This window comes from Cornus florida, unplaced genomic scaffold, assembly GCF_030987335.1.
Source record: "Cornus florida cultivar Cherokee Brave unplaced genomic scaffold, ASM3098733v1 CherokeeBrave_3.0.0_Hap2_Chr01, whole genome shotgun sequence".
NCBI classification, from domain to species: domain Eukaryota; kingdom Viridiplantae; phylum Streptophyta; class Magnoliopsida; order Cornales; family Cornaceae; genus Cornus; species Cornus florida.
In genome coordinates this window covers 28,733,653-28,749,096 of record NW_026775571.1, presented here as the reverse complement: position 1 = coordinate 28,749,096, position 15,444 = coordinate 28,733,653, and the positions used below count along the sequence as shown (strand labels likewise).

The 15,444-nt window shown below is 36.2% G+C and overlaps 1 pseudogene; it reads right to left on the bottom strand.

Annotated features, from left to right (window-relative positions):
* Nucleotides 1-15,271: 15,271 nt before the first annotated feature.
* On the bottom strand, nucleotides 15,272-15,370 carry LOC132282666 (small nucleolar RNA R71; annotated as a pseudogene).
* Between the last annotated feature and the right edge of the window lie 74 nt (nucleotides 15,371-15,444).

Here is a 15,444-nt window from a genome sequence, read left to right as displayed (position 1 = left end):
CATCTACACATACTCATAATTAGCAAGCATATCTTGTAATTTATTAAGAATATACTAAGTCAATCTATGCTCGTTGCATTTATTTGCAACCTAACCTTACCACTTACATGCGTTGGGAATTATCCTCCTTTACTATATTGTCTTGCAGCAAAACACATAAAACCTTTTTACACACATGACGCGAAATACATATTTATATCCTTACCAACAATAAGCTATTGTTTAATAAATAAAACATAAATTGTTACATAGTGATGTGATAACCTCCTTTCCTTTCTAATCAACATTACTTCCCCTATGGGGGACAATTTGAGTAAAGACCCAATTGTCTATATTATCTAGGACTCTTTTTTTTTCTTTGCTGCATGTACTTTCTATAACGAATAAACCACCTTGTCATCTAACTAGTGATGATCCCAATGGAAATAAACTTCCATCACAACATTGGTATTTCCACAATATTATTCGCAGATACCAACTATGATGGCCCCTAATTTCGGAACACGGGTTGATCAAATCCGTGCACAAAATCAAAGAAATATCAAAATAATTAAAATATTTCAAACAAGCACAAAGTATAAAATGAAATAAAAGAATAAATAATACGCTGAAGAAAAACTAATAAATAAAAATTTTCATTAATAACTCGCCAATAGTTACAACTCAGGAATCTCGTAACTCAAGGACCCCTTAACCAAAAACCACTATCCATAAATCGATTAATAATCATTGAAGTAATAATATCCTACTTTGAAATAAAATAGAAAGAATAGATAAGTCCTCGAACAATTAAGTCACACTATACCAATAAAATTAACACACCAATAATTCAATCTATAATCAAGCATACAAACAATCAATCATCATACATAATCACGAAATATAACTAAATTAAAATAAGATAATTAATCTAATACTCAATAAAATAAAATAAATCATTTAAAAATAAAATAAAATAAAATAATTAATCCTAATTAATAAATCCTTTAAAAATATCGGGGTATTACAAAACATTAGCCGAACGATAAAACAGCATGCAAGTCTAAGGCAACCTTAAGGCTATGCATACATTTCCAATGATCCCAACAAGTTTAAAACATACTTGTAAACTTTAAAATTTAATGGCCCTTGGCCTCATGTTATACATACACATAAAATGAATATCAAAAGGTGTGCTTAGGCACACATTACATGTTTAAAATCAAATATACACATTTTGACAAAAAAAAAAAAAGCTACAAATGGCATTTCAGCCAACCTTTACAAAAATGGAAACCTTCAAGTCCACAATCATTCAAGCATAACGAGAATCTCAACCTTGATTCCTGTACCTAAAATGGCCCCAGTAACTTCGGGGTGAGTAACATAAAGCTGCTCGTAGGAGATGAGCATGGAAAGACCTAACATTTTACGAGATTATCACATTAATGTGAAACAATTCAAAAGGTTATGCCACCTAACGTCTATGTCAAAGGTGAGACTCAGGGAGCATCCTAAGCTACTTTAGAACATTTCTAGCATAAAACACATCATTCATGCTATTTCAACAACATAGGAGCATGCTATACAAGAAACAAGATATAGATTCTCAAAGTTATCAACTTGAAATCTAAGATATGAAAACGACAAAAGTGGATCATGCCACCTAACGTCTATGTTCCAAATGAATCAATAGGATCATTCCTAAGCTACATTTGAACATTTAAAGCATAAATGTACTTAACAACATTAAAAATATGTGATGATTCCTTACAAATCATAATGCATAAATGTACTTAACAACATAAATCGTTAATAACCAAAACCACAAGTCACAATTAAGCATGATTATCAACTTGGAATCGAATACGAAAACAAATAGTGGAATACTTGGACATCAAATTTTGGATAAAGCCAAGACCTAAACTGTTATTCCGGGCACTAACCCGCTGAGAATACCACCTCGCGCGCACAAATGACTTAGAGTACTCTTGTCCCCGTACTAGAGCCAAACCCTAGCCACCATCTCAATGTAACAATGTCCCAAGTGACTCCAAAATCATAGATAAGTTCAAAACTTATATAAACTTAAATAATGCACGAAACCACCTTCCATGGACAAGTAGGTTGTAACCACACAACATATGCTCTAAATCCACAACTACTATAAGATGACAAATGTCGAATCTTCAGAGTGTGATTCGTTACACGTTATAACAATATATTTCAATATTAAAAACATAACTCATAAATCCATTACAAGCCTAAAATCATGATTTAAATATATAACCAATATCAAACACATGATTAAATCATTAACACAATAGAAACGAAAATTAATTAAATAAACTAATTAATTTCCCTAGGTTTCAAATCCCAACCAAATGATCCCTAATTAATACATGTTATATAACATAACTTGATCATTACATATATCAATTCAAAAACTTAATTAGGCCATTGGAATAATAAAATGGAATTTAAGTGAATCATAATAATTAAATTCCTAGATTCTAAAATAACATCAAATGATCCCAAATTAATATATACAAGTATACAAGCCCTAGTCATCACAAATATCAAATTAAAAAACTTGATTAAGCCAATGGAACCTTTAAATAGATTTTAATTAAATCTTTTTAATTAAAATCTCTAGATTTTTATACTCATCCAAATGCTCTCAAATTAAAGTATGTTAAAAAACATGCCAAGACTCAATTTAAAAGCATACTACAAGTTAATTTCATACAAGATACATCCATGAGAATTAAACTTTTACCAAAGATAATTATTAAATAAAAAGTGTAATTCTTATTCAATTAATTCCAATTTATTATATGTTAACAAACATATCAAAGCCAAACTTTCTATCATGCATTAATTTAATTCTAAGTTATACATCATCATGGGAATTAAATCTTAACCATAGAAATTAATTAAATTAAATTCTAGTACTTAAACCAAATCATGCATACAAGTTATAAAAGCTTCTAAAATCATCCATACAACATGAATATAACCCTAGGACACCCCCTACCTCAATTTGAGATGAAAATCTCAAAAGCCACCAAAATGAAACCGCTTCGAAACCGACGATACTTCGGGGTTTTATCGGGGACAACACGGTTGGTCGTCGCGCTACCATAAGCTTAAGAGTGTGCGATTTAGGCGGGGCCAAGTTTTACATTTATAGAAGCCACTACCACCTTTCACTAAAAATATAGCAAGGGCAAGTAGGGATCGTCCCAAGGGATTATACGTGTTGGAATTTAACTTTAACTCTAGCGTATCAAAAGATTGCAAAGGAGGGTTGATTGTTGATTACTCTAGAAAGCAATTAAATAAAATGCAATTAAAATAAACTAAGTTAGAGATAGGGATTTAAGGGATGAGAGGAGAGGACTTAGGGTGTTAGAATCACCACTAAGCTCATGTAATTAATCACCTGCTTTCCATTAATGGGGAATACATTGTTGTAAACAAAATGCGACTACCAATTGCAATATTAAGCATGGACCATCAAATTAAAGAATGAATTGTCTACCTAACCGACAAATAAACTAAGTGTAGCACAACCCATCAATTCTAAGCATGACCCATCAAATTAGTAACAATTGTAGCACACATCAATCTAGAAAATTATGGAATTTGCAATAATAAGTTATGGAATATCAAATCAAGAATAGATTGTCTACCTACCTACAAACATGAATTAAATTGTAGAACAACCCATCAAGTGTAAGAATAATCCATCAAATTAATTGACAAACCCATTCAATGAAAACCCATGTCTAGCCATCACTAGATTCTCAATCAACCACACATAGACATGCAATTAATATAGAAAAACTAGTGTAGAGATCAATTCCCAAATAATCACACATAAGACAACATGTAATCAAATAGAGAATCAATAGAAAGAATTAATCCATATGAATCATGTAAGAAATAATTCCTAATTTAATCACACATAGACATGTAAATAAACTAGAGAATTAATAGAAAGAATTAAACAATAGAAACCATAGAAATATACCAAGATTCATGAAATTCACAAGGCTAGAACACTAATCACAACAATATATATAAATCCCCAAAAATAGAAATACAAGGGTTTAGATTACACAAGACTTAGGGGTCATCCAAGCCCTAAGTGTAGATCTAGCCAATCATGGAGGAGGTAGATGTGGTCATGAAACCCTTAAGGGTAAGCTCTAAACATGGCTCCATCTTCTTCTTCTTCTTCTTTGAAGCTTTAGAGAGAGAGAGTGAGTGGATCTAGAGATGGGTCTTTGAGATGTGCTTCCACTTCCCTCTTTTCTTCTAACCCTAATCTCTAACTTTTCTAGAGAGAGAAATAAAAAATTATAATGTAGAAATAAAATGATAAAAAGCTTCTTTACAAAATAGGTCACTTCCCTTTATATAGAAGGTCCTTTTCTTAGTCACTAAGTCAGGAATATAGCTCTAAAAATATTTAATCCCGTACTATGTGGTAGGTGGGAGATCGGGCGTGCGCGGGAATAAGACAGCTCGCTGCCAGCAAATGTTCGATCGATCAGACTTTTTTCTTCGATCGATCCAACTTTTATTTTCGATCGATCTAACTTCGATCGATCTTAGAAAAAGCGATCGACCTCAGAAAAAGTTGGATCGATCCAACTTGGCAGTTTTTCAGCATTAGCCTCTTTTTGCTCCAAATCAGCCTCCTTTTGCTCCGTATCCTCACTAAGACTTAGTTTGACTCCAAAAAGGCCCGAAGAAACAATTTTTAGCCCATTTTAACATTATTGACCTGAAATAGACAAAAACAAAAATAAGTACTAAAATGGGAAAATAAGATAGATAAAGGTCCTAGAATACTCAAGCTTAAGGGGTTTAAAAGTGCACTTTTCAGCGCTCATCAACGGTGAACTAGAACCCCAAGGAAGCCCCATCAAAATCACAACTTGACTTCAAACCCAAACTCAAGAAATGGCCAAAACAAGATTCCAATCGGTGGAATCGAAGGCCTCGCCAAGATGAACATAAAACACTAAGGCACTATGGTGTTTTACTAAAGGGAAGAAGCTCAAAAGAGGAGAGAGAAGGTGGCAGCCATGGCTACCATGGAATCTGACCAAGAGAGGGGAGAGAGAGATAGAGAAATCTGATTTTTCTTTCTAAGACCCCCTATTTATAAAAAAACTCAAAAAGTGTCCCGAACGGGCCCCGCCGGGTCCGAAAAAGTGAAATTCGCGCAGACGCGCTCAAACGATAAAACTCTGTAAACGAAAAAGAAACGACGTAGAAAACTGAGTCCCAAGTAAAAAGATATGCCCTAAACAAGTTTAGCGGCAACCGAGGCCAGAAACCTTGAAATTGGAGAAAAACGACCAGAAGGAAATTCTAAGAGTACACGACTCGACGAAAAGTAAAAATGAATCCCGTATGAGGATTCAGGCTCAAAACAAGGCATTTTTGCAATAACTTTCATTAATTGCACAATTGCCCTTCCAAAAAGTGAAAACTACACTAATAACCCAGAATTAAATATCTTCCAAAAATATTTTCTTAAAAACCCTAGAAATAAAACATCTCCAAAAGATATTTATGAAAAACACCCCAAGAAAAGAAAATGTTTCTGAAGAACTGTGCATCCATGCCCCTATGGACACCGGGAGCAACCAGAGTACTTTTCTACAAAAGTAAAGATATGTATTTCGTGGAAACCACTTAGAATGAAGATACGTGAAGTCAGAAACCAACTCCGAACACAAAAAGTGAGGCTATGCAAGTAAATTGACAAACGGAGAAAAGACAAAATAGGGAAAAGGATGAAAAGTTAATAGTGTCCAAAAAGTGAAAATGACTCGGTCCTCAAAGGAAGTCGTCAATCCAAAGAAAATAGTCTTGAAAACCATCCCCGAGCACTTAAGATGACACTAAGTGATAAGAAGCCGAACTCAGAAAAGGAAAGATCAACGGAAAAAAAATATCCGTAAAATTCTGAGAAAAGGAAAGGAAGGAAAATGATCGGGTCATTACAACCTTCCCACCTTAAAGGGATTTCATCCCTGAAATCCAGCCCCAACAAAACAAAATGGCAAAACCAGGGTAACTACAGAGTATATCTCTGAGTATCCCACACAACATGCTATAAAAGCAATCCCAAAACAGAAAGACAACGTACAACCCAATGTCATCCGCACCCACGTGCTCACAATAGGACAACCTCTCAAAAGAAAAGCGATTACACAGTCACAAGACAAGTCAGAACTCACACACAGAACCCAAGGTCAGACAAGGGAACGAAAAACAACAATCGAAAACATCCCTCCTGACGAACCATCGTAAGGAACCAAAAACAACCACTAAAAGATCTCCAAAATGACCACGTATCAAATCAGGGTACCGAATAAAGACAACGTGGTAGTACGAATAGCGACCATAACCCGCCCACGACGTACTCAAATGTGTGGTAGCAATGACAGTGCCTAGTGCCCGCCCACACTTACTCGTCAGTAAGGTAGCATCGATGGCAACTAGCACTCGCCCACAACACACAACTTTGTACGGTAGTATGACAGTATAAGGTACTAATTCATAACTTGCCCCCCACTAGGTCTACCCATGAAACCTCTCGATACAAATACATCAATGTCGCAAAACGATCATGGCCAAAAGTAATATGGGAACCAGGAATCTGTGAGAATTGGGATATGGTCCAATGACGTTCCAGACCATCCCAGCCAATCCCAAACTCTGACAACAATGTCATAGGCACCATTATGCTTAAGGCCCCAAATCCTTGATACACAAAACCAGCAACTCTAACGTCTCAAAATATTCCTATTAACAACATCAATCAAGAATCCAAAGCCTAAAAAGCAAATCAAAACCTTCAGAAATCAAAACGAACCTCACTACAAGACATTTCATCGAAAGTCCAACATATCTCCCTGAAGCAGATCAACTACAAGATTACACCGTAATCAAACATCGGATCCACATCCCTATCATTGATAACTAAATCCTTGAAATACAAGTCCACCAAGTGGCCCATACATTAAAATCCTGACAACTAAGGTCACAAAATGAATCTCTCGAAACCGTGCTTGGCATCACCAAGCTAAATCAAAATTCCTCAATTTCAATCCATAAACAACCACTGGAACTAAGATTCCTCAAAACTATGCCTAGTCAAAACTAGGACGAGAAAACTCCTCAAACAAGCCATATTCAACAGCGATCCTCCAGAACTTCTCCTAAGAGTCAACCACATCCAGGTCTCCAAAACCAAGGCAAGTCTCCAAAAGATATCCCTAAACAGCGCCAAAATCACACAATGAGTCAACCAAGTCCTCAATCAAATGGACACAAGTCCCCGTAAAATGATCTCACACCAATCAACTCACTCTGAGCATCACAACTCCGTCAACAACCACGGCAAAAACTCCCCAAGGGAAGACATGAAGGAAAGGAACCACCAGTCCTAAAAAGGACAACACCACGACTCCACCTCTGAAGCGAAAGAAAATAAGGTCAAAGACTTTGCCCCCTATATGGGAGTAAGTTGACCTAAACCCATTAAATCCTCACCAAGGACTCAAGACAACAATGGTGATCCTCATTGGACCAATCAACCCCAAAACCGTGCACAAAGTGACGAAGAAAAGAGACCCACTCCTTGTGAAGTCCCTAAGCGAACCAAGAAAAGAGAAGAAACCCCATTATCCCACAAATGTCAACACGACAAATACGAGAAGGGAACAACAAGTGAGAACTAAACATGAAAGTCGTGCACAAAATAAGGAAGTGCAACTACCAAGAAAGTAAATATACTCACATAGATAAAATCAAGGGTACATGCAACACATCTCCACGTAAGCACAAAATCATGTCACTAAAACGCAGTAACAACATGGCATCTCTAAGCATATAAGAAAAGCATGCTAATGCCGCACAACAAAAAAGCAAATGTTGACACACTTCCACCTACTCATACATCGCAATATCATAAATCATACTACTAACATGGTAGTAAATGAAACTGCAAAAGATAAAAATGATGCAATAATGAACCATATGGACATTATGTCCTAGAGTGTTTAGGTAAAAGGAAAGACCAGTCCTAGCCATAAACTAACTCCAAAAACCAACGCAACAACAACCTGTCTCAAAATAAACATGAGCCCTTACCATAATGGTAAGACTCTAACAATCCATCTCCGAATCTAGAGGTGACACTAACAGTGCAACGTTCTCTCTACCCAAACATCAATCAATCGACTAGATTCCAAAAGCGTCATCACGCAAGAGAACTCAAAGGAAATGGCAACCATAGCCATACCAAAAACAACCAAATCAATCACTACGACTGATCCCCAAAACAATCATCATCGATTAAAAGGACAACGCCTATCAAAACAAACCAACACCGATTCCAACCGAACTGCACTTGTAGCTAGCCAGTACGGTAGCATGACAGTGCCATGCACCCGCCCATAAATGTACCCGCCTACGAAAATTGCAATCCTAGAGGAATAATCCCAAACAACCAAGGATCCTAAGAGGTCCATAACCTCATCATGGTTCAAAACCAACAAATTCAGCACTACGACAATGCCAAATGACTCACTTCACAAGAGTCTAAACAAAAGGTGTCTTACTACTAACCTCAAAACCAATGTTAGGTCGACAACAACCTCCACTACCCCGAAACTGTGACTATAATCACCATCTATCCCAACTCGTGCCTTAATGACCAATCTCATGTCATGCCAAATATGCAACACAACAATGCATATACAAATCTAATCTAGCATACATCATATGTCATGCTCTTTATATTAGAATAAAAGCATGCTATACAAACAATATACCACATATAGCACATAAGTACATAAACATGTTATCAAAAGCATGTGAGCATATCAAAATAAATCAACAAAAGCATGAAATGTATCCAAAACCTGTCATCCAAGGTATTCAAACCTAGAAGCTCTGATACCACTTGTGACGGCCCAAGTTTTTCAACCCGGTGCATCAGTGATGACCCGAAAGTTAACCCAAAAATGGGTCCTAAATGAGGAAGCGAAAGAAAAGAAAGCACTGAGCACTCGTCCGACGCTCATCAGTGCTGAGCGCTCATTCGACACTCAAAAAGGCTGAGCACCAGTTTGGCACTCAAAAAGGCTGAGCACCCATTCGGCACTCAAAAAGACTGAGCACCCATTCGACACTAAAAAAGGCTGAGCACCGGTTCGGCACTCGTCAAGGCCGAGCCCCTATTCGGTACTCATAAAGGTCAGACATTCTGACCTACATGGTCAGGCGTTCTGGTAAAAGGTTCAAGCATTTGGACAAAAGGTTTAAGTGTTCGGACTTGCATGGTGAGGTGTTCTGACCTACATGGTCAGGCGCTCTGTCGGAAAGATCAGGCATTCGGACTACCAAATGACAAAACAGAAGGAATAACCAGCGGAACAACAAAACAGAAGGCAAAAATTAGCCAAACTACAAAACAGAAGGCAAACAAAAGACGAACGACAAAACAGTATACAAGTCTAAGGCAACCTTAAGGCTATGCATACATTTCCAATGATCCCAACAAGTTTAAAACATACTTGTGAACTTTAAAATTTAATGGCCCCTTGGCCTCATGTTATGCATACACATAAAATGAATATCAAAAGGTGTGCTTAGGCACACAATACATATTTAAAATCAAATATACACATTTTGACAAAAAAAGTTACAAATGGCATTTCAGCCAACCTTTACAGGAATGGAAACCTTCAAGTCCACAATCATCCAAGCATAACGAGAATCTCAACCTTGATTCATGTACCTGAAAAATGGCCTTAGTAACTTCGGGGAGAGAAACATAAAGCTACTCGTAGGAGATGAGCATGCAAAGACGTAACGTTTTACGAGATTATCACATTAATGTGAAACAATTCAAAAGGTTATGCCACCTAACGTCTATGTCAAAGGTAAGACTCAGGGAGTATCTTAAGCTACCTTAGAACATTTCTAGCATAAAACACATCATTCATGCTATTTCAACGATATAGGAGCATGCTATACAAGCAACAAGATATAGATTCTCAAAGTTATCAACTTCAAATCTAAGATACGAAAATGAAAAAAGTGGATCATGCCACCTAACGTCTATGTTCCAAATGAATCAATAGGATCATTCCAAAGCTACATTTGAACATTTAAAGCATAAATGTACTTAACAACATTAAAAATATGCGATGATTCCTTACAAATCATAATGCATAAATGTACTTAACAACATAAATCGCCAATAACCAAAACCACAAGTCACAATTAAACATGATTGTCAACTTGGAATTGAATGCGAAAACAAATAGTGGAATACTTGGAAATCAAATCTCGGATAAAGCCAAGACCTAAACGGTTATTCCGGGCACTAACCCGCTGAGAATACCACCTCACGCGCACAAATGACTTAGAAGACTCTTGTCCCCGTACTAGAGCCAAACCCTAGCCACCATCTCAATGTAACAATGTCCCAAGTGACTCCAAAATCATAGATAAGTTCAAAACTTATATAAACTTAAATAATGCACGAAACCACCTTCCATGCACAAGTAGGTTGTAACCATACAACATATGCTCTAAATCCACAACTACTATAAGATGACAAATATCGAATCTTCAGAGTGCGATTCGTTACACGTTATAACAATATATTTCAATATTAAAAACATAACTCATAAATCCATTAAAAGCCTAAAATCATGATTTAAACATATAACTAATGTCAAACACATGATTAAATCATTAACACACTAGAAACGAAAATTAATTAAATAAACTAATTAATTTCCCTAGGTTTCAAATCCCAACCAAATGATCCCTAATTAATACATGTTATATAACAAAACTTGATCATTACATTTATCAATTTAAAAACTTAATTAAGCCATTGGAATAATAAAATGAAATTTAAGTAAATCATAATAATTAAATTCCTAGATTCTAAAATAACATCAAATGATCCCAAATTAATATATACAAGTATACAAGCCCTAGTCATCACAAATATCAAATTAAAAAACTTGATTAAGCCAATGGAACCTTTAAATAGATTTTAATTAAATCTTTTTAATTAAAATCTCTAGATTTTCATACTCATCCAAATGCTCTCAAATTAAAGTATGTTAAAAAACATGCCAAGACTCAATTTAAAAGCATACTACAAGTTAATTTCATACAAGATACGTCCATGAGAATTAAACTTTTACCAAAGATAATTATTAAATAAAAAGTGCAATTCTTATTCAATTAATTCCAATTTAATATATGTTAACAAACATATCAAAGCCAAACTTTCTATCATGTCATAATTTAATTCTAAGTTATACATCATCATGAGAATTAAATCTTAACCATAGAAATTAATTAAATTAAATTCTAGGTCTTAAACCAAAGCATGCATACAAGTTATAAAAGCTTCTAAAATCATCCATACGACATGAATATAACCCTAAGACACCCCCTACCTCAATTTGAGATGAAAATCTCAAAAGCCACCAAAATAAAATAACTCCGAAACCGACGATACTTCAATGTTTTATCGGGGACAACACGACCCTAAGGAAGCCCCATCAAAATCACAACTTGACTTCAAACTCAAACTCAAGAAATGCCTAAAACGAGATTCTAATCAGTGGAATCAAAGGCCTTGCCAAGGTGAACATAAAACACTAAGGCACTACGGCGTTTCACTGAAGGGAAGAAGCTCAAAAGAGGAGAGAGAAGGTGGCATCCATGGCTAGCATGGAATCTGGCCAAGAGAGGGGAGAGAGAGAGAAAAATCTGATTTTTCTTTCTAAGACCCCCTATTTATAGAAAAACTCAAAAAGTGCCCCGAACGGGCCCTTCGGGTCCGTAAAAGTGAAATTCACACAGACGCGCTCAAACGGCAAAACTCTATGAACAAAAAAGAACCACAATGAGAAAATATGAACAACGGAAGAAACAACAATAAAAATTGAGTCCTGAGCAAAAAGATATAGCCCGAACAAGTTCGGCGGCAACCGGAGCCAAAAACCCTGAAACTTGAGAAAAATGACTAGAAGGAAATTCTAAGAGTACGCGACTCGACGAAAAGTAAAAATGAATCCTGTACGAGGATCCAGGCTCAAAATAAGGCATTTTTGCAATAACTTTCATTAATTGCACATGGCTAGATGAGCGCAAAAAAGTGTGCATTTAAAACTCTTAAGCTTAGGTATTCTAGAACCTTTATCTATCTCATTTTCCCGCTTTAGATTGATTTCCTGTTATTTCCATTTTCAGGCACTTAACCCCAAAATAAGCTAACTCAACTAAATAAGAGCATAAATGAAGCAATCTTGAGATAAATCAAAGAAAAGAACAAAGTGGGAGCAAAAGGAGCAAATGGTGGAAATTCAGCAAGTTCGATCGATCAGGGAATTTCTTCAATCGATCCAATATTGATCTATTTCAGCACTCCAAGATGGATCCAAGCTATTGTGTCCTTATCCAAAGATCCCACAAAGTTCGATCGATCCAACTTTATTTCGATCGATCGAAAAGATTCCATTTTATCCAGTTGTACCACCATACCTGCCATTTTTGTCTCTTTCCCAAAAATATCTCCAAAATATCTCAGATTTGTCTTTATCCAAAAAGGAGCCGCCATAGTGGATCGATCCAGCCTTAGTTCAATAGATCTCAGCCATGTTCGATCGATCAAAGCCAATGTTCGATCAATCGAACTTCCCCAAATGCACAAAAAGATAAAAATCCAACTCATTGAAAGTTGTCTCATAGCCAATCATTGGAGGAATGTTGGAGTGCATGCCCACACCATTGGGGTGACATTTTAACCTACCTATATAAAGAATAAGAGGCACCTTTTTTAGGAGAGCTTTTGGAAAGGATTGAAGAGACTTGGAGGCTATTCTTAGTGAAGAAGAAAAGAAAGGAGGATGCTAGAGACACAAGCTTGGAGTTCTTCCATCCACCAAGAAGAGGAGCAATTTCTTCCATGGAGTTAGCCCTTGAGGATTGGAGGACACCATCCATGAGTGGCTAGACATCCTCTTGGGGCTAGAGTTAACCCTAAGCATGCTTTCTATATCTTGATTTATGTATTTTTTAGGCGATTTGTGTTATAATACATGTTTTGACATTTATATATTCATAGATCTTGTTTATTCAATGCTCTGTGTGATTTAATGCTTCCAATTGATCATTTCATTCTATTCATATGTCTATGTATGCTAGAATAGATGTTCATGTGTTTGTCTCTAGATTTTGTGTTATTGATGCATGTCTATGTGTGTTGATGCTATAGATCTAGAGATTGTCAAGACATAGTGCTTAATAGAATGCTCTTGTGATTTAGTTGATGGTCCATACTAATTTCTTGATGGATTGTGCCTCTCTCTTAGTTTAATTAGTTTAATTTCATGTCATTAGTTTAATTGTAGTGTAGTTGTAGTGTAGATACTAAATGGGAGGACAATCCATGCTTGTTGTTTGATATTCCATACTTTTGAATGCAAGTAGCATATGTCTCTAACCTTGTGATGTGTTTGGATTGTGAGCTTAAAGGAATGATTAATGACTTAGTTTGATATATTGTTCTTTTCACTTTGTTGCTTAGACAATTTATGATTAATTGGTCATCCATGCTTAATGAAACAACAACACACACACACACTATTGTTGCAACACATGTTTTTCCCCTCATCAATCATTCATTAAAGGTGTAGAAAAACTATGCTTAGTGGTAACCTCTACACCCCAAGATCTCTCTCTCTTTTATTTTCTCTATTGTATCTTATTGTTTACTTCAATTTAAATTGCACATTAGTATAATTCAATCATCAACCAATCTTTTGATCACTCGACCTACTAACCCTAATCTTGATTCCACAACCATGTACGACCCACCAATCCCTTGGGATGATCCCTACTTGCCCTATCTATATTTTGTAGTTAGAGGTAATAGTGGCTCTTATAAATGTAAAACTTGGCCACATTACACACGCACACTCTTAGTGCACATTTTCAAGCGTTAGTGCGGCGACACACCAAGTTTTTAGCGCCATTGCCAGGGATTGATTAAAGGCAACGTCATATTTGTGGAATCAATTAGGAATTAGTACTCTTTTAATCGTGTTTTTACTTTATTTTCATTTTCATTTTGGTTACTTATTGTGTTGGTTCTTGTTTAACTAGGTACATTGAGCTAAGAAGGTGAACAAAGGAGCATTCCAAGCAAGAAGCTAAGCAAAGCAAGGAAAAAGCTAAAAATCTAAAAAAAATTACAAAGTTAAACTTGGAAAATGAATTGAAGTGCTAAAGGACCCTTTGTGAGCTCTTTCTTAACTCAACCTCTAGTTAAATCTTCGGCCCGCGTGGAGGCTTGTATTTCAATTCGTAGATAAATCATGAGCCCGCGTGGAGGCATTTTATTGTTCTTTGCATATTCTTGAAAGCATGGGAGTATGGGATCATTGTATATGGAGGAAGTTTGTTGTTAATTGACTTATTGTGAAGGTGAAGTGTTTGTTCATTAGTTATTGCTTGATTGTGTCTTGTTATGCATGCATGGTCGTAGGTCATTGAATCCTACTCTTGTCCCTCCTAATTTGCATCCTGAATCAGTTATTCGTAATCCTAGGGGGAGAGGTAGTTCTCATCAATCCATTTCACCAATAGAGGATTTGAATGACGACCATGTGGAGAACCTTGGTCGACCAAGAAGGTATCCTCCATCCCAATGTGCATCATGAAAACATACAAGTACCATTAGGCATACCGAGGCCATTCATTCACCAACCACAACAACAAGGCCAAGTTCCATTGGGAATGCCTAGGCCAATTTTTGTTCCACAACCTCCCATAGTCCAAGCTAATCAAGGTGCTTATGTATCACCGTTGGTTGCTAATCCACCTCTTGCTTTAAGAGATCACTATGTGCCTAATGAAATTAATGCACCCACATACATTCAATTGCCACCATTTAGAGCACCACTATAAAATCAAACCACAAACCATTCAAATGCTTCCTAACTATCATGGACTTCCAATTGAAGAACCCTACAAGCAGTTGGATGAGTTTCTTGAAGTATGTTCCACCGTGAGATACACGGACATGCCGGAAGAGGTCTTAAGGCTTAAACTAATCCCATTCACCCTCAAAGACAAGGTAAAATATTGGTTCAACAATCTTAGGCCTTTTTCAATAACTTCTTGGGCAGAAATGCAACAAGAATTCTAAGACCAATGCCATGAGAACTTCAATTAGGGAATTTTCACATGGGGATGGGGAAACATTTCATGAGGCATGGGAACGATTCAATGAATTGCCTAGGAAGTGTCCACATCATGACATGCCCAAATGGCAATTAGTTCAATATTTCTTTGAAAGTCTATCGGACAATTATAACGGCATGGTTGATGCTTCCT